The sequence below is a fragment of the Protopterus annectens genome, chromosome 7.part0 (assembly GCF_019279795.1).
Source record: "Protopterus annectens isolate FY-2018-M chromosome 7.part0, PAN1.0, whole genome shotgun sequence".
Lineage (NCBI taxonomy): Eukaryota > Metazoa > Chordata > Ceratodontiformes > Protopteridae > Protopterus > Protopterus annectens.
Genome location: NC_056739.1, coordinates 324,431,901 through 324,457,422, shown reverse-complemented (window position 1 = coordinate 324,457,422; position 25,522 = coordinate 324,431,901).

Below are 25,522 nucleotides of genomic sequence, written 5' to 3'. Positions count from 1 at the left end.
TTGAGATGTTATTACAGGGTAGGATATAAAGGGCAATAATACAGATGCTTTTGTGATTATTCATTTTTAGTAGTCCTACTGCTAATTCTACATTAGTGAATTGTGGAATGGGATTTGAGAATAGGAATAAGGTGAGAAGGTTGGAGTAGATTAAGGCAACACCTCCATCTTTTTGTTTAAGTGATCACATCTGAGGGCATGAAGTCCAGCGGGTAGGACTTTGGAGTCTCAGATTTGGGGTTTGAGCCAGGTTTCTGAGATAGCAGCAATGTCAGGTTGGTTGTGGCTTAGCCATGCTTGGAAGTGGTGAATTTTGTTATTGAGACTTTGGGCGTTGATTGCGAAATAAATTGAGGGATCTGTGAGGGGCAGAGAGATTAAGGGGTGGGGAAAGGTTGTTGTTATTAGTAGGAGGGTTAGGTCCTGGGTTAGGGTGAATGTCTCCAGCTAGGAAGAGGATAGAGAAGAAAAGCATTTTTAAGGGTTTTGGGTTAGATTTTAAATGATCTGGATAGTGCAGTATAAGTTTGGGACTATGAGGTTTGGCTACACTGGATACAATTTTGAGATTAAAAAGGTGGAGTGGGTTAGGCTGAAACAGAGAGGAGGAGATGGAGTAGAAGTAAATGTTAGTATGGAGGAGAAGGAAGTGGTGTGTAGAGCTATGGGAAGGAAATGAGGGGGGAAGATGGTTAGCTGAATAGGAGCTGGCCTTGTATAAAGGAATTAGAAGTCGTAAGAGGGTAAGGGGAATGTGGAGTAATGGTGAGGTCATGGCTAGAAGTGAAGTAGTTTAATATGTAATGAATTGTAGTGGGAGGGAAAAGAGTTGTGAGGTGGGTGGAGAATAGGGAAAGAGTGATGTATTTAATTAGTGTAGATGGAAGGAGGATGGGTAATGTTAGGAGTGTTTTGATTGGATGATGGAATGAGAGGGGGTGGGGAATGGTGAGAATAAAAGTGGGAGTAGTGGGAGGTGGGTGGGATTTGGGGGCAGGGTAGGGGGGTGGAGTGAGTCCGAAGGGCAAATGGAGCGGGCAGCGCTTCCCCAGCAGAGGTGCGTGGAAAAGTTATCTGTGCTTGCATGTAACCACTGGGAAAAATGGGAGAACACAAATTCCAGCAGTTTACTTTTATTTTACTTTTTATTGTATTTTATTCTGTCTGTGTCTTAAAAAAATAGAATAGAAGGGTGGAACAGTGGATTCCCACATAGAAAATGCTAGGTGTTGTTATCAGGTGGTTATGGTCAAAAATACAAGGAAAATTGCTTTGCAGGCTAATACTAATTATCAGATACAGAAAATCTACTCATGAGGAAAGAAGGAGCTTTGATACCATCTGCTTTTAAAGTTTGGGAGTTGCAGGGAAACTAGTGGGGGAAGGAGGAGGTAGCATATAATTGCAGCGCTCACACAAAATAAATATATAAATAAATTAAAAGCAGTCCAGCACTAAACAGCTAATGCTTCTACAATAAGAAGTATTCTTCTCTGCCACCTCTTCTCAAAGAATCAGGACTCTGACCACTTGCAGTGCAACTACCCACCATCACAGATCTTTACCTTTTCTTTCCATAAGTGTAATCCTTACATTGTAAAAATGCACAATATAGGCTTGAATCCTGCTAAACAATAGTTTTATTTAAATGTATAGATGATTTGTGAGCTAGTGTGCTTTGTATGCTTACTCACTAGGATGTTTTTTCATTAAGATGAAACTTGCCCCATCTGGTGTGTGTGTGTGTTTGTGGTATTGTAGAAATGGGTTCTAAGCAGGGATGTCATGGACTGGGTCTTGTAATGTTACTGTTCAAAAGTCGCTTGCTCTGAGAGCAGGTCTTTCAGAATCAGGGCAGACTTGCTCTGAGAGCAACTCTTTTGGAATCTGGCCCTAGGTGTATAAACTACTAGTTATAAGGGCTGTTTGCGCTAAGTGTAGGTGTATAAACTACTAGTTATAAGGGCTGTTCGCGCTAAGTGTTTTAATATGAAATATGAAGAAACAATACAGGAGAAATGCAACAGATATCTAAAGTAAAATGTCTTCTTTTGTTTTGACTAATAAAAATACCCAGTAAAAACTTTACAGAGTTAATAGTTTCATCTCAATGCATTCAATATTTTACTTAGTTTTTCTAACTATCTAATAGCTGAAAAAGACCTCGGTCCAGTCTGAATATTTGTTCAGTAAAAATAAATAAATGGAATAATAAACATTTTCCATGCCCTTCAAGGCTAATATAGTCACTAGACGTTAGCTCCAGTATCTCTGCTGCAGGATAAACTTTCTGCCCTTCTAATTATCTTCTCCATTAACTACTGTAGTTATGTATGACCTGCATGCATTTTGAATGCCTTGTGATGGACTGCATATTCCTTTTCTATCACTTATCGGGACTGATACTTGTTAAATATGTTACATACAGTTAATAAATATACAAACTTGAGCCTCTGTTAACCTTGGAAAAATAAGTATTAGATTTGCATGTTGTAGCCTATGTTTGGTGGTTGTGTACTGCGAGATTTTTCCCCTGCTGTTTTGCTGCATTTATATTTACTGTTAAGGTTTTGGCACTTTGAAAGTGACTTGCTGAGATTCATATATTATGCATGAGCTGGCTTTTAGATTCAGACCTTTGTAATATCTCATACTTACTTCTGCTAATTAGTCTAGAAGTCTGTTAAATGCTGTTGTAGTTTCTTACAGTTATCTTTTTCTCATCCTAAAAAGTTTAGTCTGTTAAATATCTAGCCTCCATTAGTGGCAGGTAGCACAGTGATTCAGTGGGTAAGGTTTCTATCTCAAAGTTTCAAAGTTTGGGGATCAATTCTGACCTCCAGTTGCTGTATGTGTAGAGTTTTCATATCCTCTCTGTGTTTGGTTGAGCTTCCTTTGGCTGTTGTAGTTTTCTCCCTTAAAATTGCTGGTTGAGTGATTACTTTAAACTTGCTGTAGGAGTCATATTTCTGCCTACTTAAAGACATAGTTAAGGCCTGAGAAGGATGAGTTTAGCTTGCCAATTAACAAATTAACATCTAAAATACATCTTGTTTCACGAGTGTCCCCAGGAGCTTTTGTTAAAGCGATTCATTTAGAGACACAAAATATGCATCTGGAGAATATAAATTGAACCCAGGTTTGCAGGATGTGGACTGATGAGTATCACTATCACCGTTATATGCTACTGTCTACATGTTCCACTAAATGACTACAACTCACTGCAAAGTCTTTCTGCAGCATTCTGATGGGATTGTCACGCATTTGACCATTTTGACTGTTAGCTGAATAATAGACATAACGATGTATGGCTTGCCATGGTGGTAGAAATTTAAGTTGTGTGGGTGGAGATATGCTGCTGCAGACTCAAAAAGAAGCAGAGTTAGTTTTTTTTTTTTTTTGCTTTCTTAACCTCTGGTCATTTTTTGACCTTTAGGAATCATCAGTGAGCAGTGAAGTGTGTGAGCATACCTGACACCTACTGCCTGCCTTATCTGGTGTCATCCTATGGTGATAAGGTTAAATGATAACTAATTAGTAGACAAGCAATGCCCCCATTCATGGACAATGACATTACAAGAACATTAGTTCAGGTTTTGCTGTTACCTAGCTTTGTTAATTCAAATGACAGAAATGCAGGCATGGGTGCTGATATCTAGTGTATTGAGATTTAATGCTCCTGTCTATAGTTTGCATTTTACAGGCACTCCAGAACCAAACAGAAAGCAAAATATAATCTGCTTTCGTGAGCAAAAGCTATGTTTTCTAGGACTGGCACTACAAATCATGCTTTAAAGGATAACTGAAAGCCTTTAGTCATGTGGGAAAATGTGCTTAATTACAGACTTAAGGGCTAATTACAGCTACTTTCAGACTCTGAGCTACACAGAGACTAGAAGCATGTCAAGGTCGCCTCTTATGTATGACCTGATCTGCAAGGCACTTCCTCTTGAATCAATACTGAAGTGCTTTCAACAGCTCAAGGTTCGATCTCCAGGAGGACTCCTTTTTGAAGAAGGATAATGGATGCCTTGAATACAGTCCAGCTAAGCAGACTCTGGAGTGAAGTGTTATGTTGAACTGAGAGAGACTAATGCATTGGGGGTGGGGTTGGAGGGGATCTTAGATGAAAGATACAGCTTTGAAAGTATATTAATATCCTGTTTTCAGTTGCAATGTCTGGGCATTTTATGGCTATGGCACTTGGTCTTGCAAGTAGTTTGGATAATATAAATGTGTAATTAAACATTTTAACTGATTACTGACCATTCATGGAATGATGTAATTATTCCTGTAATGAAGCAGTCTAATATATTATTGATAGTTTTGTACATTCACTGCTAAGGCCAACAGAGGTGAAGTCCAACAACTTTTGTGCTGATTCCCCTTTTCTTGAAAATATATGTGGTAACAAGTAAGTTTATTTATGTTTGTTAGCCTGGGTAGTTGACTGTTGCAAAGAAGTTGCATTTTAGTCACATCCCACAAGATAAAATAGAAATCATGAGCATATGTGTTTATATTTCAGAAGCGATAAGCAGGTGACAGTTTCATGATACATACAGAGGTTCTGTATTAAAGTATCAAACATTAAAAAAAAATATATTATATATATATCTCTACTGCATGCCTGTACTGCTGGCATAAAGGGATAAAACCCAAACTCCAGTCCAGGTGACTTATGTCTGACTAGTAGCTGGAGTGCTTGACAACACAGACAGTGAGGATGGGAATGCCAATCTTGGGTGCTGGTTCACTTTGCTGCTTTAGTGACAGGACCTTGGCTGGGCCGTGGAGGCCTATCATGATGGTTTAGACCTGGTGCTAGGAAGATGGGGTGCAGCTGAAAATGTTGATAATAGTATCCCTTGTTGATGCATATGGGAGAGCAGACACACATGGACAGCTGGCTACATACATAGCCCTTGTGGTAACACAAGTGTTCATATTACCCCCCAGGGGTGAGGATAGGCCATAAATGAAAAATATTATCATTGCTGGGATGCCATCAAAAGCTCAAAGTACTTTAATGGCTACCTAGATGCCATCCCACTTCTGTTAACATAATATCTGATCAAAGGATGGCTTGATGGTCAGCAGGCATGGTGGCCAAAGTAATATAAAAGCCAAAAGCATACCCAATATATACACTTGTTCAACTGTATAATACTTTCTAATATCATAAAATACCTACAATATGCAGACTATATACATAGAAGCAAATGAAAAATTAAGGAATTCCACACAGATAAAGTAGCCAATTAGTAGAAGATGCTTGCCTTATTTGGAATAAATACAACAGGTGGTTCCAGAAGTATGCATCTGTGTTTGAGTACCTTGACTTAATTTGAAGGAAATGTATTTATTTGAAACAGCAAGTCCAAATGACAGCTATATTTTGCAAAAGTAAAATCTATTTAGTTCTGAAAGCATGCCTTTTAAAAATCTTATGAATAAATACTAAGCTGTTCAAATATTGTAACTAATTTGCTAAGCAAAAAAAAAAAATCCTATTCAGTGTCAACTCAGGCTCAAAGGGGTAAAGTCCTGACTTGTTCCAGGTGACCAAGGATTGACAAGCAAACCAAGTACTTGAGAAAATGACAAGGGAAGGTGGAAGCAAATGACTAGGTATGTTTTGACTCTCCTTTGTCAGGTTTCTAAGGTGGTCTCTGACCTTCCTAACTCTGAGGGGAAGGCTTCGGCCCTTTCCTTGATGGATCCACTTCACAAGTTGCCCACCACTCAGTCAAATGCAGCTGTGATGGAGCTGCTGCCTCTTCCAGGGCTGCTGACTTTGGCTCAGTCATGAAGCATTATTCTTGGCTTCATCTTCAGGCTTTGCCTGATGACATCAAGGCCAGATCTTTGGATGCTCCTTTAGATAACAAAAGTCTTTTTGGATCTGGTGCTACTAATGACCTTTTCAAGTTCTGCCAAGACAAGGGCAAAGCCTTGCAGGAGCTAAACTATATTTTTGTTTCTCTTATTACTACATTTCAGAGGAACTATCCTTCCAAGTCAGCCTTTGTTCGCAGACAGTATCATCCTCCTCCTAAGGGGAAGAAGGGTTCTAGGCGTGTGCCTCCTGCTAAATCTACTCAGACTCCTGCCTCCCAGAAACCTTATTTTTAGGACAAGCCTGGCTCTATTTGATGGTTGGCTCTCTCCTTCCATTGGCCAGGTTCCCTTGTCCCTCCACCTTTACCTGTATCTTCCAAATTGGCTACAAACCACCTCAGACTTTTGGGTTTTGTCCGTTATCCATCAGGGATATTTCATGGTTTGGAAGTCCCTTCATCCCTTTTCAGGCATTCCTCAACCTCCACGGAAACAGCTTTCTCATTTCTCAGAGGTTCTTTACTCTCTTTTGGATCAAGGCACCATTCAACCTGTGCCTCTGTCTCAGGTAGGTAAGGGCTTTTGTTCCAGAATGTTTTTGGCCGAAGAAAGGAGGGTTTATAAAGGCCATTTCTGGATCTTTCCTGGCTAAGTACCTTTCCTAAGATTCCTACCTTTCAAATGTTATCCCTTCAAATTTTGTTTCCTCTTCTACTTTCTCAGCCCTTTCTGATGTCTCAGGATCTCAAGGATGCACACCTTCACATTCCCATCCATCTTCTTTTCAGGAAATGTTTGCATTTCTCTGTCTCTTCCTTGCATTTTCAGTTCTTTGTCCTTTGTTCTCTCTACTGCCTCAAGGGTATTCACCAGATAGTTAGCTCATGTCATTGTCTTTTGCAGGCTTTGAGGTGTTCAGATTTTTCCCTATCTAGATTATCTTCTTATTCAAGGTCCTTTTCCTGGCAGTCTGCTTCAGGATCCCAGTTTTACTGCTTGCCTATTACATAGATTGGGTTTACCATAAATGAGCAGAAATTGTTTCTGGGACCTTTTCAGGATCATATTTTCTTCAGATGCAGGCTTCAAATGGTTCATATGTTGTCATCCATTCCTGCCCCCAAGGCTCTGACCCTGATAACCTTTTTCCAGAGTCTATCACAGTCAGGGAACTTCTCAGAGTCTTGGGGTTCATGGCTTCCACCATCCCCATGTTCCCTCTCACCAGGGTCCATATGAGGAAGCTTCAGTTGTATCTCATATCAGTGTGGCTTCAGCATAGGCAGCCCCTGGAGTTCCTGGTGCCTTTTCTTCCTTGTCTCAAGCTTGACCTTCAGTGGTGGATTCATCATCTATCTTTTCTCTCTTTTTCTCAAAATAAGGGACTTCCTTTTCAAGCTCCAGTATCCAATCAGGAGCTTTATTACATACGCCTCAATCAGGGGGTGGGGTGCCTCCTGTGGCCCCCTGAAGGTTCAGAGTTTCTGGCTTCCTCATCAGAGGTCAGACCATATCAACATAAAAGAGATGAGGGCTCTGTTTCTGGCTCCCTAGGCTTTTCATTCCCTCTTTCATTCCAGGTCCCTCAAAGTCTTCAAAGACATTACCACAGTGATGTGGCATGTCAACAAGCAGTGAGGCACAAGATCATATCTTCTGTGCAGACTAGCTCTTCAGTTCTGGGATTTATCTGTCCAGTATCAGGTGACTCTATTCATGTGGTTTACATTGCATCAGAGCATAATCTAGTGACAGACTCTTTGAGCAAATTCAGCGCACAGGCTCACAAATGGATGCTTCACAGAGATGTGCTCCTGGACATTGTCGTCAGTGGTGCATTCCTCACGTAGATCTTTTCATTTCCCCTTTGAACAGACAACTTCTTATAATCTGTTCCAGAGTTCCAAGTCCTCTTGGCTTGAAAAGTAGACTTCCTATCTTTTCCTTGGAAGGGGATATTTCTGTATGTGTTTTCCCCCTTCATCTGTTGCCATGAGTTCTGCACAAACTCAGGCAGGACTCTCTCAAAATCATGCTCGTGACTCCCTTTTGGTACAGACAGCATTGGTCCCCCTTGTTTCTCATTTGACCAGGGGCAATCACCACAAGTTACCTCACTGGGTGGATCTTCTCACACAAGACAAGGGATCTTTTGTCCATCCTAACCTCTCCACTCTTCAGCTGACATGACCCCTTTTAGGCACCTGTTTTCTGAGGAAGTGTTCCAGGTTTTTCATGAGCCCAGAAAACCCACCACTAGAAAATCTTATATCCAAAAGGAAGCAATTTTCTGTCTGGTGCCTCTGTTGCCGTCAGGATCCCCTATCTGTGGAGGTTCCTCTGTTTCTCTCTTATTTGTGTGATCTGCTACATGCTGGGTTGGCATATTCTTCAGTTAAAGCTCACTTGTCAGTAGTTTCTGCTTGTCTGCCCTTGATGACTCTTGTGGCATCTAGATTTTAGGTCAAGCAGTTTCTCAAAGGCGTCCTTTGTATCAGACCTCCTAGGAAGCCTATTTCACCTTCCTGGGGTGTCAGTTTTGTACTTGAAGAATTAACCCAGGCTGCTTTTGAACCTGCTTTTTCAACTTCCTTAAAACATTGCACTTCTTTTGGCTCTCACTTCAGCCAAGACAGTGTCTGAGCTTTAGGCTCTCCTAGCTATTCCTTCATTCTTAGTTTTTCACAGAGACAGGGCGTCGCCTCATGCTAATCTTCTTTTATGCCCAAGCTGGTCAAGGAGCTGTCTAATAATCAGCTAGGTGCCCTCTCCTTCTTCAGCCTGTCCAGTTCATTCATCAGTTTGGTAACACTACATTGCATGTATATATAGTCATCTAGTTTCCTTTTCTTCAATTTGAACACCAGAACTAGCAGTAAAAGCATCTTAGTGAAAATGCTGCCAGATTATTTAATTCCATGTGCATTTCATAGTCCAAAATGCATCATATCGTGCACTTAAGGAATGTTATCCTGTATTTCCCCTCCTGTTAACCACCTTCACCAGGATAAAAGTCTTTGTGCCATATCACAGCAGAACATGGGTGTGCTTGGCTGGTCCAACATGCAGGCACATCATCACCTTGGTCCCAAACCTCTTATTTGTTTTTATTAATGTGCACTGCATTTTAGCAGGCCTTTTATTAAACATGCACACATATATGCAGCCCCTGAAAGGGTACATGTTTAATGTTCAATGACTCTAATTCTCACCTTGTAGAACTAGAGGTGTAAATTGGGGAGATACATGCTGAAGCTAAAAATTGTGGTAGCTGATTGTTCACCTTTCTCCAAGTTCCAGCAATCATGGAGTTTAAGTAGCAGGAATGCTGGGAGAGGATAAACACTTGAAAGGTGTAACAACAAGTTTAATGTTTCATTGCTTTACTGTCAGCACTGCAATTTAGTTTTTTGAAGTGTAAGGATTTCCAATAGCAGGTGCCATGCTTCTGATCTGGAGACATCCAAGGCCTAAAATATAGCAAAGAGATTAGCAAGTGTTAATACAGCTGCAAAGCCTCCAGGTTTCCAGCAGGGAGTAGTGCATCCCTGACATTTCTTACTCTGTCTCTACCACCGAGGATGGGGCAGTAGGCCATTTGGCACTCCCATCTCCTTATCCTGACTGACCCTCTGATGCTAATCAAACCCTTATCACCTGTTGCATAGTTTGAAATAAAACTTGTATGTTATTGGGATTGTTTACATAAGTATGTTCTAATGCAACAAAAATGTTGTTTGCTGTCTTGCGAGGGCTTCTTTGTTGAACACCACCACTTTCAGATTTTCTTGACTGAGAATAAGTCCAGTTTTGATTACCTATGTCTGCAGGTTAACAAACCCTGTTGCTGTGTTTTCTGTAAAGATGAGAAGAAGCCGCCACAACTTAAAAGTGTGGAGTCAACTATATACTGCACATATAGTGTGTCACCAGCGTGTCTCCACATTTTACTTGTAGGGAGAAATCTGGTGCCAAGACTGGATCTCTATAGTTCCCTGCAACTACAGTTTCAGAGTTAGAATTTCCATTTCAGTGTGCATTGATGACACAGTCTTTCTTCACTTGAGTTTGGATGTAAAGAGAGGAGAGTCACAGTAAAGGGGAGATTCACAGAAAAACATAAGCCTTTGAATGGTCTAGGAATATAGCTCTGACATGCCTTCCTGTATCAGGCTGCGATAGGGAAAAAACAGGTTTGACAAAGGCAGTGTCTGTCCTTTTTCCATACCTAAATTATGTTTCATGTCTGTGAACTCACAGCACTGCTGGAGTGACATAATTATAACCTCACCAGGTTCGCCAGTACTTTTGTCAGGGAACATCAGAGACTGATTGGCCTATATTTTTTAGCCTTATAGGATGACCTTGTTTGTGAAGACAGAGAACAATGGTTTCATTCCACAGTCCTTCAAACATCTCTCCAAGCGTGTTTGGATTAATAAGCATTTCTATTGATCTGACAATGTATGGAGGCCTCAGTCATATGAATCTGGGTGGTAGCCTGACTGGAAAAGGGCAGCTTCTGATTTTACATTTCATGAGTAGTTTCAGCACCAGTGCTGTGCTGACAGGGGACAAACTGAAAGTCAACTACACCAACAACTCTATAACCTGGAAGCACAAACTGTACAATATACCATGCAATCACACGCAGATGGGGGTTTCCACCCTTTTAGCATGTCTTAATGCAATGCCAGTTAGTTCTGTAAAAAATGTCCAAAACACCTTTAAAATATTCCATCTTTCACACATTTTTACACCTTTGAGTAGGATATTCCATTCCTCGATGACCACCTTTTCTGTAAGCTGTTTTATAGTTCTGTTGCTGTTCTTATGGCACATAATCTGTACATATCAAGTTAAATGAATCAGGATGCTCTTTCTTAATTCTAGACATTCCCATAAAATGGGTCCTTTAATGCTTTAAATATCTATATTAGCTCCCCACCAACCCTTTGTTGTCTTTTAGAAAGAGAAGGATCTATCTAAAGGTACCAGTTCTGCCATTTTGCTGATTAACATGAAGTTAGTTACTGAAAACGTAAGCTGCCTCTGTGTGAGCTCTTCCAGAAAACATTGATTGAGGTTAGGAACACTTTTATGACTTCCCAGAAACATTTGAGGTTATCTAGGGGAGAATTATGTCAGAAAAATATTTTTTATGTTCATTTTACCTGATTTTGATACGAGTGCCTCATGTTCTACAAACCACCATACATTTGTAAATATTGTGGGCTTTCTGCTATTTTCTAGGTCTGCCATTTCTTTATTACCCATAATAACCTTGAATAGGAGTGTCACCCAGGTAAAGCAAATGGATTAGATTCATAGCTTTTTTAATGGGCAGATCTTTCTAGCATGGAATAGAAGATGACACATGTAGCTGACCATTTTGTCACTGTTTACTGTTATCCTGAGAGGTGTCCATTCAACATTGTTTATGTTAGTACTCCGTTACTAAGGAGAAATGTGTGTGGGTTTTACCTTGATTAGAGTGGCAAGACCACTCATGGAAAAAAGTAACCACCTTTTAAAGTTAGGGGGCATGGCCACTTAATATATTTGCTATATTTGTTGTCCTGAAGTGGTGGAAGTATTCAGTGACCATCCATTCTGGTTAGGAAGTATCTAATCAAGACGTAATGATCTGAATGATCAAAAAGATTATTCTCTCCATTCTTCATGAGAGTTTCCCTTTCTGTTACATAGCCTAGATGCTAGGCCTGCAGCCTAAGATGAAGGGTGTAACCAAGATTCATTAACAGCCCCTGCTTACATTTGCCAAGGCTGCCAGAACTTGTCAGGGATTTGGTATGCATGGGTAGGCTTAAAATGGCCGCAGTAGTCATTGGCCTATTACTCCTCTATGATCCTATAAAGCTGTTAAGAGGCTCAAAAATAACTTCACTTGTGGCCACTATCTATGTGTTATAGCTTTCAAAGATGTGAAACGTTGTGTTTGTATGTTTTAATTTTCTTTCTTTCTTTCTGTTTGTTTTATATTTCATAGTACACTGCAGCAGCTAAAACTCCATGCACTACAAAGAATTGTATGACAGCACTAAGTCTGTTATAGCTTTCTAAGGAGAAACACACTCAGTTTGCCTGTACTTTTTTGTGTTTAGTTATTTTTCTCTCTCTTTCTGTGCAGCTGGTAATATATGGAGCAGGCAAAAGTGCCATGTACTACAAAGAATTATGACTGGGCATTTCAATCATTGCTAATTGTTATATCTTCTCAAAATGGATGTCAAGATTCTGCTCTTAAGCTTTCTTTTCCTTTGCTGTTAAGGAGACTTTGACATCCCTTTTTGAAAAATATAACGACTTGGTTACTATCAAAAATCCAGTCATAATCCTCTGTCATCATCCCTTTCCTAACGAGATATTAATCTTATTTATACAGTTATAAAGTTATTGTGCTAACCTTGTAACATATTAGTTTTCATCTTCTGGACTGCTTTCCTTTTCGGTCTTTGTTGAAAACATTGTTCAGATAGCCATTGTTTGAGTTTTTTGTTTATTTCTCAAGCAGTTGTGCTTGACGGCTTATAAGTATCTCTCTGTATCTTAATGTTTCCCTAACACTGCTTATTGCCTCCTCAGATTGACTGACTTACTTTTAGGCCTTAAGAATATATCTCATATTCTTTTCCATTTTTTCTTTTATTACTGAATAAACACCCCCCCCCCCCCACACACACACACACACACACACACACACATATATATATATATATATATATATTGGGCCACTCCCTCCACGTTGTCACTAAATGAAACAATAAGGAAGACAAGGCCCAGAAGAAAGCCCTATGATATTTCACTCGTCATCTTCCTTCAATTCAGCTTATACTATTTACAATTCATACCTCTAAACCTCTTAGCCCAATAAATCTGGACAAAGCCAAAAATAATGGGGGACAACGGCATAAAAATAGGGACAGATTTTAAATATTGTTCTTATAAACTTAAAGTTGATAGAATGAAAGGTTTTGTGTTAACATCTATTTTCTGAAGTATATGAAGTCTGAAACGCAACTATCTGTTATTATTTAATGATTTCTATCCTCAGTAATTTGCCAGAAAATCACAAATTTTATGAGGAAGAGAGGAAAAATATCAGGCAAAAATCTGGACAGTTGAGAGGTTTGTATTTACTATAGCTCTGTTTCCATTTCCTCAGTCAATTTGTTACCCAGAGTACCTCTCTGGGATTCAGCCCTATACTGGGTTATTAGTCTTCTGTCTGGAATGCTGTAATGTGCCCTGCTAAGCCCTACAAATGCCACATCCACGGCCCCTGCATGACCTACTACTGTGATCAAAAGAAATCTGCTATGCACCTGACATCACTTTTCCTTTGAGTATGAACACACAGGCATTCCGTTTGTAATTTATGTGGTGTTTCTCCTGCATATTGCTATCATTACAATATATCATAACTTGTTATTACTCGTATACTCATAAACATTTGAAATCTGTGATTCTGTGGGCATTCTGGACTAATGTACTATTCTCTTACTGAATTTCAGAGGCTGTAACCGAGGCCATAGCTGAAATCAATTGCCAGGATTCAATCTAGCCACACGGTTTCTTATGACAAATAAAACTGCCCATTATGGTTCTGGCAATGTACCTCCCTGAACTCTTGACACTTTGTCGTCCTTTCTTTTCATTCAATGTTTCCATAAATTTTCACAAATAAGATTAAACTAATAGGTAGACTTTTGCCTTGCCACATCTTTTTAGCAAGGAATCATTTCTGCTTTTTTCTAGTCCTTACGTACTACAGTTTCTTCCATTTTTTGAAGGTTGTCAGACACGCCACTAATTCATTCCTTAGCAAGACATGTCAGTGTGTGAGCTAATGGGGATTTGCCAAGGAATTCTGAACAAAATTAAGAGCTTTAGAGATTCTTACAAGTCCACTTCCTTGGCGACTGGGATAGAAATGGCCTAGGCTCAAAAACTCGAGTTCTGTAAGTGAAGACTAGAACAGTTCTGGCAAGGAACACTGAATCAAGGAAGGAAAGAGTGGGTGACACATTCAACTAAGTAAGAAAGATAGTTTTGATTAAATGTTAAAGTGAGCTTTGCTGTCATTGCTGGCAGCTACCTGCAGCTGTCCTTTATTGGTGAGATCTCCAGGGAAACATTACCGCCACAGTTACTTGATGCATTTCCATGTTGGATACTCCACTTTGATTGTATACAGCAAAAAGGATTTCTAAGTGCTGTTTTAAAAGTCAAGGGGATGAAATGGTTGAAAAACAAAAACAAGAAAAAAAAAAAAGCAGGCATGCACAATGGTTCAAGCTTGGAGCCCTGAGAGGTCTGTATTGTTGCTGTGCTCAGAAAAAGGTGCTTAACAGTGGGAGGTGCTGTTAGTACATTTTGGCAATCTGTGTGTGTGGGGTGTGTGCGTGTGCGATGCGCTGTGTTGGTGGGAAGCTGCAGCAGTTTGAGATTATGCTTTCCAGACTTTTCTTCATGTACAACATTAAGAATGACAACAATTTTTAACCTGCTTATGCTTCTAAACATTTCTTGAACAGTTGTATAACACAAGACAAGAACAGAAAATAAATAACAGGAACATGCTCAAGTATGAGTGTATTGTTGCTTATTTCTTTATCTAGGTGTGATGAAAAAAATTTTAAATCATTTGTTTTTCAAAACTATTTCCAATTTAAGACTTCTTCCATCGCAGGCCTTTGTAAGATTTTAGATACTACAAACCTATCGACAGAAGATTACCTTTTTATACTAGTGCTGCGGGTAGTTTTCTCTACAGTTGCCACATCTCATATTCATACAAAATCCTTTCTGCCATCTGTCCTAAGCATTCCTGAAACCCTCATTTACCTACACTGTATGACTATGCATCGCAGTGCGTTCCAGCACCCATTACCATCCCTATGAAATAATGTTTCATTAATGTAGTCTTGACCCCACTTCTGTCTGCAACCAATATCTTTCTCCCTTCCCTATCCTTGCTTTTGAAGACCACTACCACTACTTGTATTCTGACTGTAACATCTGCCCATACCTTAACCCTTGTTACCTTTTCTCTTTTAATGTATAAATGTCAATGTGTTTCAGACTCTTCCCTCTTACCACAGACCCGCCATTCCCCTCATCATTTTGGTAACTTTTCACTGCATGCTTTCCTAATACTCCTTCACTATGACTACCACTGAACACAGCATTGCAGATGAAACCTTTTCAGTACCCTGAATAATAGGTGATGTCAGCATCAAAGAAAGAGAATTCTGCAGTTATATACCCCTGTCTTGCCATCCTTTGTTACTGCCTGTTCACATTACATTTTATAATTTCACCTGTCACCTCATATTCATTCATTCATTCACTTGTTCAGTCATTTTTCTGATACATGCTTAATCCTATTTATGGTCTCAGGGAAGCTGAAACGTCTCAAGTAGCCGCATAACACAGTGAACCAGTCCTGAATGAGATGTCAATCCATCACAATGCACATCTGTGTGTATGTAAACATAAATGTACATATCTATCTATCTAATATATATATATATATATATATATATATATATATATATATATATGCATATACACACATACACACATACACGCATGCACATGTATGTGCACATGCATAGACTCACATGCACAGTGCAGGTATACCTGCAAGCAGTGTAGGCCATCGCCAGTTAACTTTTTAGAATATATTTGGAATAGGGGTAAAACAGATACCCCATCAAAAACCCATATGTCAATAGGGTGTATATTTACACTTTGCACAGAAGGCACCCCAGCCAAGAACTGAACCAGAGAATCAAGCACTGTGAGGCAGCAACACTTGTTGCTGCACCATTCTGCTGCCCCATCTAATCTTATTTGTCATAATGGAGCTTAAGACCTCTATCCTTGTGATATTTTCCAGCAATATTCCCAGCAGGTTGAACTTGGGCTACGACATGAATACTACCTGGTGACTGTCTGTCTTCTGCCTCTGTTACCCGCACCAGAATTATTTATTTGAGGCTTGTGCTCAGGTTTGGCTCTCAAATACTATCCTTTCTGAACACATAACTTGAACTTCCACTGCATTCAGCCATAACTGATCAACTGATACCATACAACTCGTTCACTATTTAAGGTATCACCATGCTCCCTACAAAGTTTAGTAGTTTGCTTTGCATTTGAAAAAGTAATGTCGGCCAAAATTGTCAAGCTCGCTGCTGGTGCACCATCAGAGTCTTTTATGACATTTTATACAATGGCAGCTATGATTACTTATGCAAATAAGTTTGTTTACCTCATAAAGTTAACAACATGACCACACAACCCGAAGTTGCCAGAGGTCAGAGAGGAGACAAACCATGGAAGGGAAGCGTGATCCTGCTGTTGCATATAACAATATTGTCACATCTGGGATGCTGGTTAAGCTATGTGCATGCTTTCTTGAAAAAGGAGTGCTGTAAGAATGCCTAAGGAAGGAGCAACATGAGTGCAGAGGACAGGAAACAGAGATTTCCAGCATATGCACCTTATGAAAGGAATGATGAGGCAAAGAGCTACTTGCAGATGACAAATAAGGTGAGTATCGCAGAACTCCGATTGAATTGAAACAGTATGTGTGTAACGGCAGACCCTTGGGTTGAAAATTTAGTATATATGTAAGCACTTTCTTACAACAAGAGTAGTTATCAGTTTGTGTAAGTTGCTTGCTGATACACAGAAACATAGCACATAGCTACATTCATGGGTAGGGTTTACATCAGTGGTTTTAACAGAATAAGAGCCAGACATATCGTCCAAAACAGTCTGATAGAACCCATCCGGATTTGGTTTGTATGCAGAGTATGCCTGCAGTAGACTTTGTGTACCCACAGTCTGTACTGTTCATTTATTCAAAACACTTTCTAACTCTGTTTCCTTTAATTACTTACCTAAAATCAGTCTCATATATTTTGGGGATGGTTCACCAGCTGCAACATTCTTGTGTATCAACATGACATTCTAACGCTTTGCTGTACTGATTCCATTTAGCTGGTCCCCCTCAAATATTTAACTAAACCCAGAGTTCAGCACCCAGCCCTCAGGAAAACTCAAGCTATTTGTAGATGTTTTGGGGGTTATATGAGTTTCTCTGGAAAATAAGTTAAAATAAGTAAATAAATTAGTTTTATATTTTTTATGAAGTAATATATGTTTATGGCAATGCACTATATTGCTGAGTATGTGTGTTTTTTATGTATTGACCATTTCTGTATAGTTAATAAAAGATTAAGAGAGAACAATCATAACCATTGATTCACTATTAATATGTTTATTGTTTTTAATTATTTATTGAGAATACGTAGTGATTTAGTTCCATTGTGAACATTTACTTGACAGAGAGTAAGCTGCTCCCTAGTTTGTTTGGTGCATGTTATATATCTATATGTTTATATATATATATATATATATATATATATATATATATATATATATATATATATATATATATATATATATGTGTGTGTGTGTGTGTGTGTGTGTTAGACGTTGCACATTCGATTCTCAGTTAGAGCGTCTTCTGTGTGTCAACTTGCGTGAATGGGCGTTCCTTCGTTGAAGGTTGTGCGTTAGACTCGGCAAGCCAGCACGTAAAAATCTACTGCCAATCATTAGCGGACCAGAGTTCCGCTGTAGCGACCTCTAACCGGGAAAAGCTGAAAGACAGTTATATATATATATATATATATATATATATATATATATATATATATATATATATCATTCTCCCAGAATTAATAAATATAGTTCCCCAGTCACGTAAAATACTTAGTACAGTACAGGCAGGTCAATTTATAAAATCATAGAAAAAAAGATTCAGATACAGCTTTAACCACAATGAGTGAGACCTCATTATTGACTAATTAACATGTCTCTGAATGGCTCCTTTTTACTACTCATGCAAAAAAATCACCTGCAGTAGTAATTGGCTCTGGTGGCACATGCATCACGTTGGCACAGGTACCCTCCACACTCATGCCTCATGCTCACACACACACATTCAGATATTCACACACACACACACACACACACACACACACACACACACACACATACACACACACACACACGTACTTAACATCACACCCTCCACACATAATTGATTGGACTGATGGCACACTCACCAATTAACCCCCCCCCCACATCCTCATCCACACTCTTCATCCCCTACAAAGCCCCGACTTCTGTGATCATCCCAGGCAGATCCTCGCATATAGTTATCCCAGTCTAGTCATACCCCTGCAGATACACATAACCCACCTCCCACCACTACCTCTCTGCTAAACTTAACTGCAATGCAATCTCTTCCACTGACTTCAATTGGTGACTGCAGCAGTTTTTGCCGAGCTAATTTACACAGCCATTTGATTCTCTGCGTGGTTCTGCAAAGTAAGTTGGTTATTGCAGGCAGTTCTGGGGGACAGCATATAACTAAGTCATACTAGGTGCTTCCCCAGAATGCTTTATCTTGTAGCATGACCTGTGGAACTTCCCCAACATGGTGATTCTTCTTAACATGGAAAATCACTGTGATGGGCCAGTCACTGAATCAGAAAGGCAGAGCTTATCATTTGGGGTAAGTCTTTCTGAATTCCAGGAGTTTCTTACATTTAATATGCTGGTCTTTGTGTATTACACATATATGTATAATTTTAGGCTGTCTGGAAGCTGCACAGAAAGTAGCCACAGTCAGAACCTTCTGCCTTTTTTTTCCAGAAGATCAGTTTCAGATTCAGTGCAAGGGCAGCTAAAGATTTTCTGTAGTATTTTTTTCATAGATGTAGCAGAATGCATCCTCCTATTAAATAGATATGGTGTAATATTATCAGAGACATCATAATATTGTCAAAAAGTCACAAGTGGGACATTAGTTGTGTATGTGGGATACATATGGCTGCAGGTTAAAAAGAAAAGGAGCTGATATCCAAAAATGATAATATCCACAGAATACCACATAATTTTGGCACACTGAAAAAATATTACAGGGCTGTTCAGAAAACATAGCTCATAGCATTATATGAAATATCTCCATGAGTGGCAACGTGCAGAGAGGGGATGATTAAGATAAACGTAGCACGCCCACACTACTGGAGAGATAGTACAAAATTTATTACATGCAAATACCTGTATGATGGAATGCAAATGAGGGTTGGTATGCTAATGTGATTTGTTGTGCATGTAAATGATGGAATCAGGCAAGCCAAAACAATTCTGAACAGTGTAGAACTGGCAGTCATCTGTTCTGAATGTCAGGATTTCCTGGTGTACAATAGCTTTATTCACACTATGATGCTTGGATGGAGTGTGTTATCATTATTAGAGGATCAGCCTGTGATGATGATCACATTCGCAGCCATTGTCCATGATGGTGTGTGTTATTACCTTGTGTACTGCATTCACAGCCAGTGTCCATGATGGTGTGTGTTATCACCTTGGGTACTGCATTAACAGCTGGTGTCCTTGATGGTGCATGCTAATACCCTGTGTATTGCATTCACAGCCAGTGTCCATGATGGTGCATGTTATTACCCTATGTATAGCATTCAAAGCCAGTGTCCATGATGGTGCATGTTATTACCCTATGTATAGCATTCACAGCCAGTGTCCATGATGGTGCATGTTATTAACTTGGGTACTGCATTAACAGCCAGTGTCTATGATGGTGTGTGTTATTACCCTATGTATAGCATTCACAGCCAGTGTCCATGATGGTGCATGTTATTACCCTATGTATAGCATTCACAGCCAGTGTCCATGATGGTGCATGTTATTAACTTGGGTACTGCATTAACAGCCAGTGTCTATGATGGTGTGTGTTATTACCCTATGTATAGCATTCACAGCCAGTGTCCATGATGGTGCATGTTATTACCCTATGTATAGCATTCACAGCCAGTGTCCATGATGGTGCATGTTATTAACTTGGGTACTGCATTAACAGCCAGTGTCTATGATGGTGTGTGTTATTACCCTATGTATAGCATTCACAGCCAGTGTCCATGATGGTGCATGTTATTACCCTATGTATAGCATTCACAGCCAGTGTCCATGATGGTGCATGTTATTACCCTATGTATAGCATTCACAGCCAGTGTCCATGATGGTGCATGTTATTAACTTGGGTACTGCATTAACAGCCAGTGTCTATGATGGTGTGTGTTATTACCCTATGTATAGCATTCACAGCCAGTGTCCATGATGGTGCATGTTATTACCCTATGTATAGCATTCACAGCCAGTGTCCAAATTGGTGCATGTTATTAACTTGGGTACTGCATTAACAGCCAGCGTCTATGATGGTGTGTGTTATTAACTTGGGTAGCACATTTGCAGCCAGTGTCCATGATGGTATGTGTTATTAAAAGCCCCCCCAAAACCTTAAAGGTTCTAGATGCTCTGAGGTGCATTTTAGTGATTTTTAAGTAACCTTTTTTCATCTAGGGATTGCCTGAACAAAAAAACATGATCAAAGAAAGAAATGTAGTCTTATCTTTCAACTTTGCTTTTTTAACTGCATTCTTTCATTACATTAAATTCTAACTCTCCAAGACTACGTTGTAATAAGTGCAGTAGAAATAACTGTATTAGACCAAGGGTCAGGGGCCAGAAGACCACCAGAAGCCATGGGGTTCTACACACTCTGAGGTGCATTTTAGAATGTTTTAAAACAGCCTTTTTCATCTAGTAATGAAGGAGTGGTAATTGGTTCAGAACACATGTTGTAAGTGGAGTGAATTTTAAATACAGTGTAAAGTTGTATTATTTTATCTGAAGAAGTTCTTGAAAGCTGCTGGATGAAAAGCGCTTTGTTAAACAGTTGGTTGATACTTTGTGGATTTATTGCGTGGAATTTTTACTTCAAGTTACTTCAAGTTACTGCTGTGTGGATTTAACTGTGGAGCCTGTAGATGTTTGTTTCATTTAGGAGCTATTATTAACTCCCCAAGTGAAACAGACATTCTACAGAAAGGCCTCACCTAGATCAATGACTGGTGTCGAAACCATGGACTTAAGCTTAACGCCAAAAAACGCATCCGCTTATTTGGGTTTGAGTCTTGGAACTGATCTAGTTCTCATAATAAACACCCTATTCCTACGCTAAAGCCTAGCACTTGCTCACTAAAGCAATTATATAAGTCAGCACTAAAAAATTAAAAGCACTACACCCTCACAAACTCCCCTTGAGTAACTTGTTCCCCATTGGCCATTTTTTTCAATTATAAAGGAATTCCCAATACTATTCTAGCATGTCCAAAGGTCAGTTGTCAATCTCCTCTCCGGTCAAGCTGGTGAACCTGGGAATCTTGAGGCAATGTTACAACTGCCTAATGTACACAGACAACCCTCTCCTCCTCCCAACAAATTCTAACACATGTGAGAGATGCAACCATATAGCCAAACTGGAGGCTAAGCTCTCTCAACTCAGTACTGGCGTAACCAGTCAGGAGGAGAAGGAAACCACACTCACTACAATTCCAGTCTCACATAGACCTACCACGACAGCAAACCAAACACATAAATGCACAAAAACATACTTGGAGGCTCTAAATAAAAATCTGCCTAAGCAGCAGAGACCTCCAAAGCAGACACCCAAGCAACCGCTACCCCAAAACAAAACACGTGCAACACATAGCTCACAAAGCCAGTGTGCTGAACAGTCACAGCCCTTAAGGCTAAACAACACACCTGATACACTTGTAATAGGTGACTCTATCATCAGGCACACTGACGTCCCGCTCACCAGGCTGAACAAGGAGAAGGTCACGGTGAGCTGCCTATCGGGCGCTAGGATCCGCCACATAACACAAGCACTCAGGTCACTTCAAGGCAAGTACAAATATGACTCAGGTCATTCACACCAGCATGGACAATGACTGAGACATACTTCCCTGGACTACATGAAAAGAGACATAGAGGAGCTCTCTGAGCATGTAGCCCAGGCCGGTATGACCCTGACCTTGAGTAGCATCTTACCCTCACCAAGAATGATGCCACAGTACGAAGACAAGATTGTCAATTTCAACAATTGGCTTAAGTATTGGTGTCATTCAAAGGGGATCCAATGCCTGTCAGCCTGGGATGACATGCTCGACAAGCCACGATGCTTTGCTAGGGACGGCTTGCACCTGTCACCCCTGGGCTTTCGGATATTGGCAAAGGCTCTTGCTACCCCCATAGTGCCTTTTTTAGGCAAGGCTCAAAAGACAAACCCACCTCCATAGGTATCACAAGGGATAAGAAACTAAGAGTAATGCTACTCAACGCCAGAAGTCTAAACCTCAAGATGCACCTTTCGAAACTCTCCTTAGCATGGAGAACATCGATATCTGTGCAGTAACAGAAACCTGGTTCAAGGCTCCAGAGAGCACCCCAGCACTACCAGGTTATACCTCATACCATGCTTTTCGGCCCCAAAACTTGGACTGAACCACAAAAGGAGGGGGAGTATCAATATTCATCAAAGATACCCACACCTCCAGGTTGGTGGCACAGCACGAAGCATCAGAGACTATCCATGTGCAACTAACAGTGGGTAAAACTGCCTTCCAGTTTATAACCTGCTACAGACCACCCTCCCAAACCCAGGAACCCCACTCGGCCTTCCTGAGAACACTGGAAAATATGAAGGTCTCTCCAAACACCATTATATTGGGTGACTTCAACTACCCAACCATAGACTGGGAGCATTACTCTAGCTCCAACACTCCAGCCCAAAGGTTCCTAGAATTTATAAACTCAAATGCTATGAAACAACTTGTTACCACTCCCACAAGAGGGGAAAACATACTGGACCTGATCATCACCAACATGGGGACTCTATGCTCCAGACCAGAAGTTTATCCCTCACTGGTAAGATCAGACCATAAACTAATCTCACTGGATATTCACATCCCGACCCCAACCCATGCCCAAAAAACCACAGTGAAAAACTTCTCTAAAGCAAATTTCACACTCCTCAAAACCGAGGTGGAATCCTCCAAAGGCAGACGTCCTGTCTGGTGGACCCCAGCCATAAACAAACTATACAATAGAAGGAGGAAGCTACTACATGACAGAGCAAAATCCCAAAAAGGGAAGGCATCTCTGATCAGTATTAGCAAAAAACTACGGGCACTCATAAAATCGTCTAAGGCCAGCTTTGAGAGAAAAATTGCACAGGACACTAAGGATAATCACAAGGCTTTCTTTAGTTATGTTAGGAACCTGGGTGGGAATTCCCAGATATGCTCAGAATTAGTCCAAAATGACAAAAAATATACCGATCCCACAGACATTGCCAAAATCCTAGCTGACAGGTTCAGCGCAAACTTCTCCCCCCCCCCCACCAAAAGGGGTCATATCTATCCCAGCAGAGTGCTGCCCCCTGACATCTCAGATGCTCAGGTAAGAGCTGCCCTCTCCAAAGCAAGAAACACAGCAGCAATGGGACCAGACGGTGTCCCAGGCTGCGTCCTACATGAACTCCAAGAAGAGCTAAACCCAAACCTAAAACTACTGTTCAATCTCAGCCTTACTACAGGATATGTACCCAAAGAGTGGCGTACAGCAACAGTGGTCCCTCTCCACAAAGGTGGTGCCTCAACGGATCCTGGAAACTATCGCCCCATAAGTCTCACTAGCTTGGTCTGCAAAGCTATGGAAAGGATCATCACGGACCTTATAAATAAAGATATTGGGGACCTACAGACACTGGATCCTACCCAGTTCGGCTTTGTTAAGGGTAGATCCTGCCTCTTAAACCTGGTTGATTTCTTTGAAACAGTCACCAAGGCCATTGACAAGGGGAAGGTGGTCCACACAGCCTACCTGGACCTCACAAAAGCCTTCGATACAATACCCCACTTGGGCATTATAGATAAGCTCACCAGCTTAAATATAAACCCCTATGTCACTAGATGGGTTGCAAACTGGCTCAAGGACAGAACCCACATGGTTAGAATAGCTGGAGCCATGTCAGACTCCAAACCAGTTACAAGTGGCGTCCCACAAGGCTCAGTCTTGGGACCTCTCTTGTTCGGTATATATTTCTCGGAGGTACAGGCCAACATGGAAGGACTGTGGCTGACCAAGTTCGCAGATGACTGCAAACTGGGCGCCATAATAGACTCTCCAGCCGACACAAGCATCCTCCAAAAGGGCCTCATAGAAACAGACAACTGGTGCCAGAGCCATGGCCTCAAGCTAAACGCCAAAAAGTGTATAGTCATCCCCTTTGGCAAAAACAAAGTGCCCACAAATTACCACATAGGTAGTAATCCATTAAGTACAGAATAAGTAATTGGGGACCTGGGGACCCAAGTTGATAGCAATCTCTCATTTGACAACCACAAGGCCAAAGTGGTTAGAAAAACATTTTATAAAGCCCACCTAATCATGAAGGGATTCACATCTAGATCAGGGGAGGTCATCGTGCCTCTTTACTCATCCCTCATCAGGCCCATAATTGAGTACAATGCCCCTTTTTGGGATGTACCTTACCAGACACCTGCAGCAACTGGAAAGACCCCAAAAGTACCTCACCAAGAGGATTAAGGGGCTCAAACAGATGCCGTATGCTGCCCGGTTAAAGAAACTCCAGCTCTACTCAGTGGCATACCGCCTGCTCAGAGGCGATCTGTGCCTGATGTATAAAGCCATGTCCAACCGGAATTAATGGACATGCTGCACCTCAGAAAATCCAAATCCCATCGAGCCACGCTCGAGGGACTTAAACCTCAGCACTGAAATAAATAGGACATGCTGGAGGGACAGATTCATAACCCAGAGGCTCCCTTCACTCTGGAATAAAATCCCAGTCCAGGTTAGGCAGAGTCCCTCATTGACTCTCTTCAAGAGGAATCTTGATGAGTGGATGGGAGATCGTAGGTTTACCCCGGGTATCACTTCTGTGTCACTGTTAGACAGAGGCACAGTATACTAACCTCGAAAAAGGGCATAGCAAAATTAATTTAAAATGGGTGGCGAAAGCCATACACACTCTGGCTAGGCTTATAAATGCCCTAGGGCAGATGGCCTAGTATGAACCTATGAACCTATGAACCTATGGGTTAAGTTAACCCCTTACTACCCTTTCTTTTCAAAAATTATCCAAATGTATGTCGTTGCTCAAACAGACTTCTGTTGTAAAAAGCATTTTATGCTATTTATATATGTACTTAGTATGGAAAATGTACCGATTAAAACAAACATTATCTAATTAGACTTTTTAATTTTAAAATACATAAAATAGAACACATTTCATTGATACCAGGATATTGGCATGCATTTGTACGTAACTGCCACATAAGTTCAAGTCTTTCTAAAATAAGGGAGTCTGGACCTCCTTTAATAACTGTTATAACTTGGTCTATGGCACTAAACTTGAACCTATGTTCTGGGGATTCAGAAATATCTGAAAAGAAGATGGTGACAACCAATAATTCCCTGTCACAGACACTCCAATAAGTGTACGAACACCTCTGGTTAAGCACAAAATTTATTCCACTCAGTAAACGAACAGCACATTAGAAACAGTCTTTGTGTTTCTAATGTGCTGTTCATTTTCTCAGTGGAATAAATTTTGTGCTTAACCAGAGGTGTTCATACAATTATTGGAGTGTCTGTGACAGGGGATTCAGAAACATGTCTTACTAGTGCA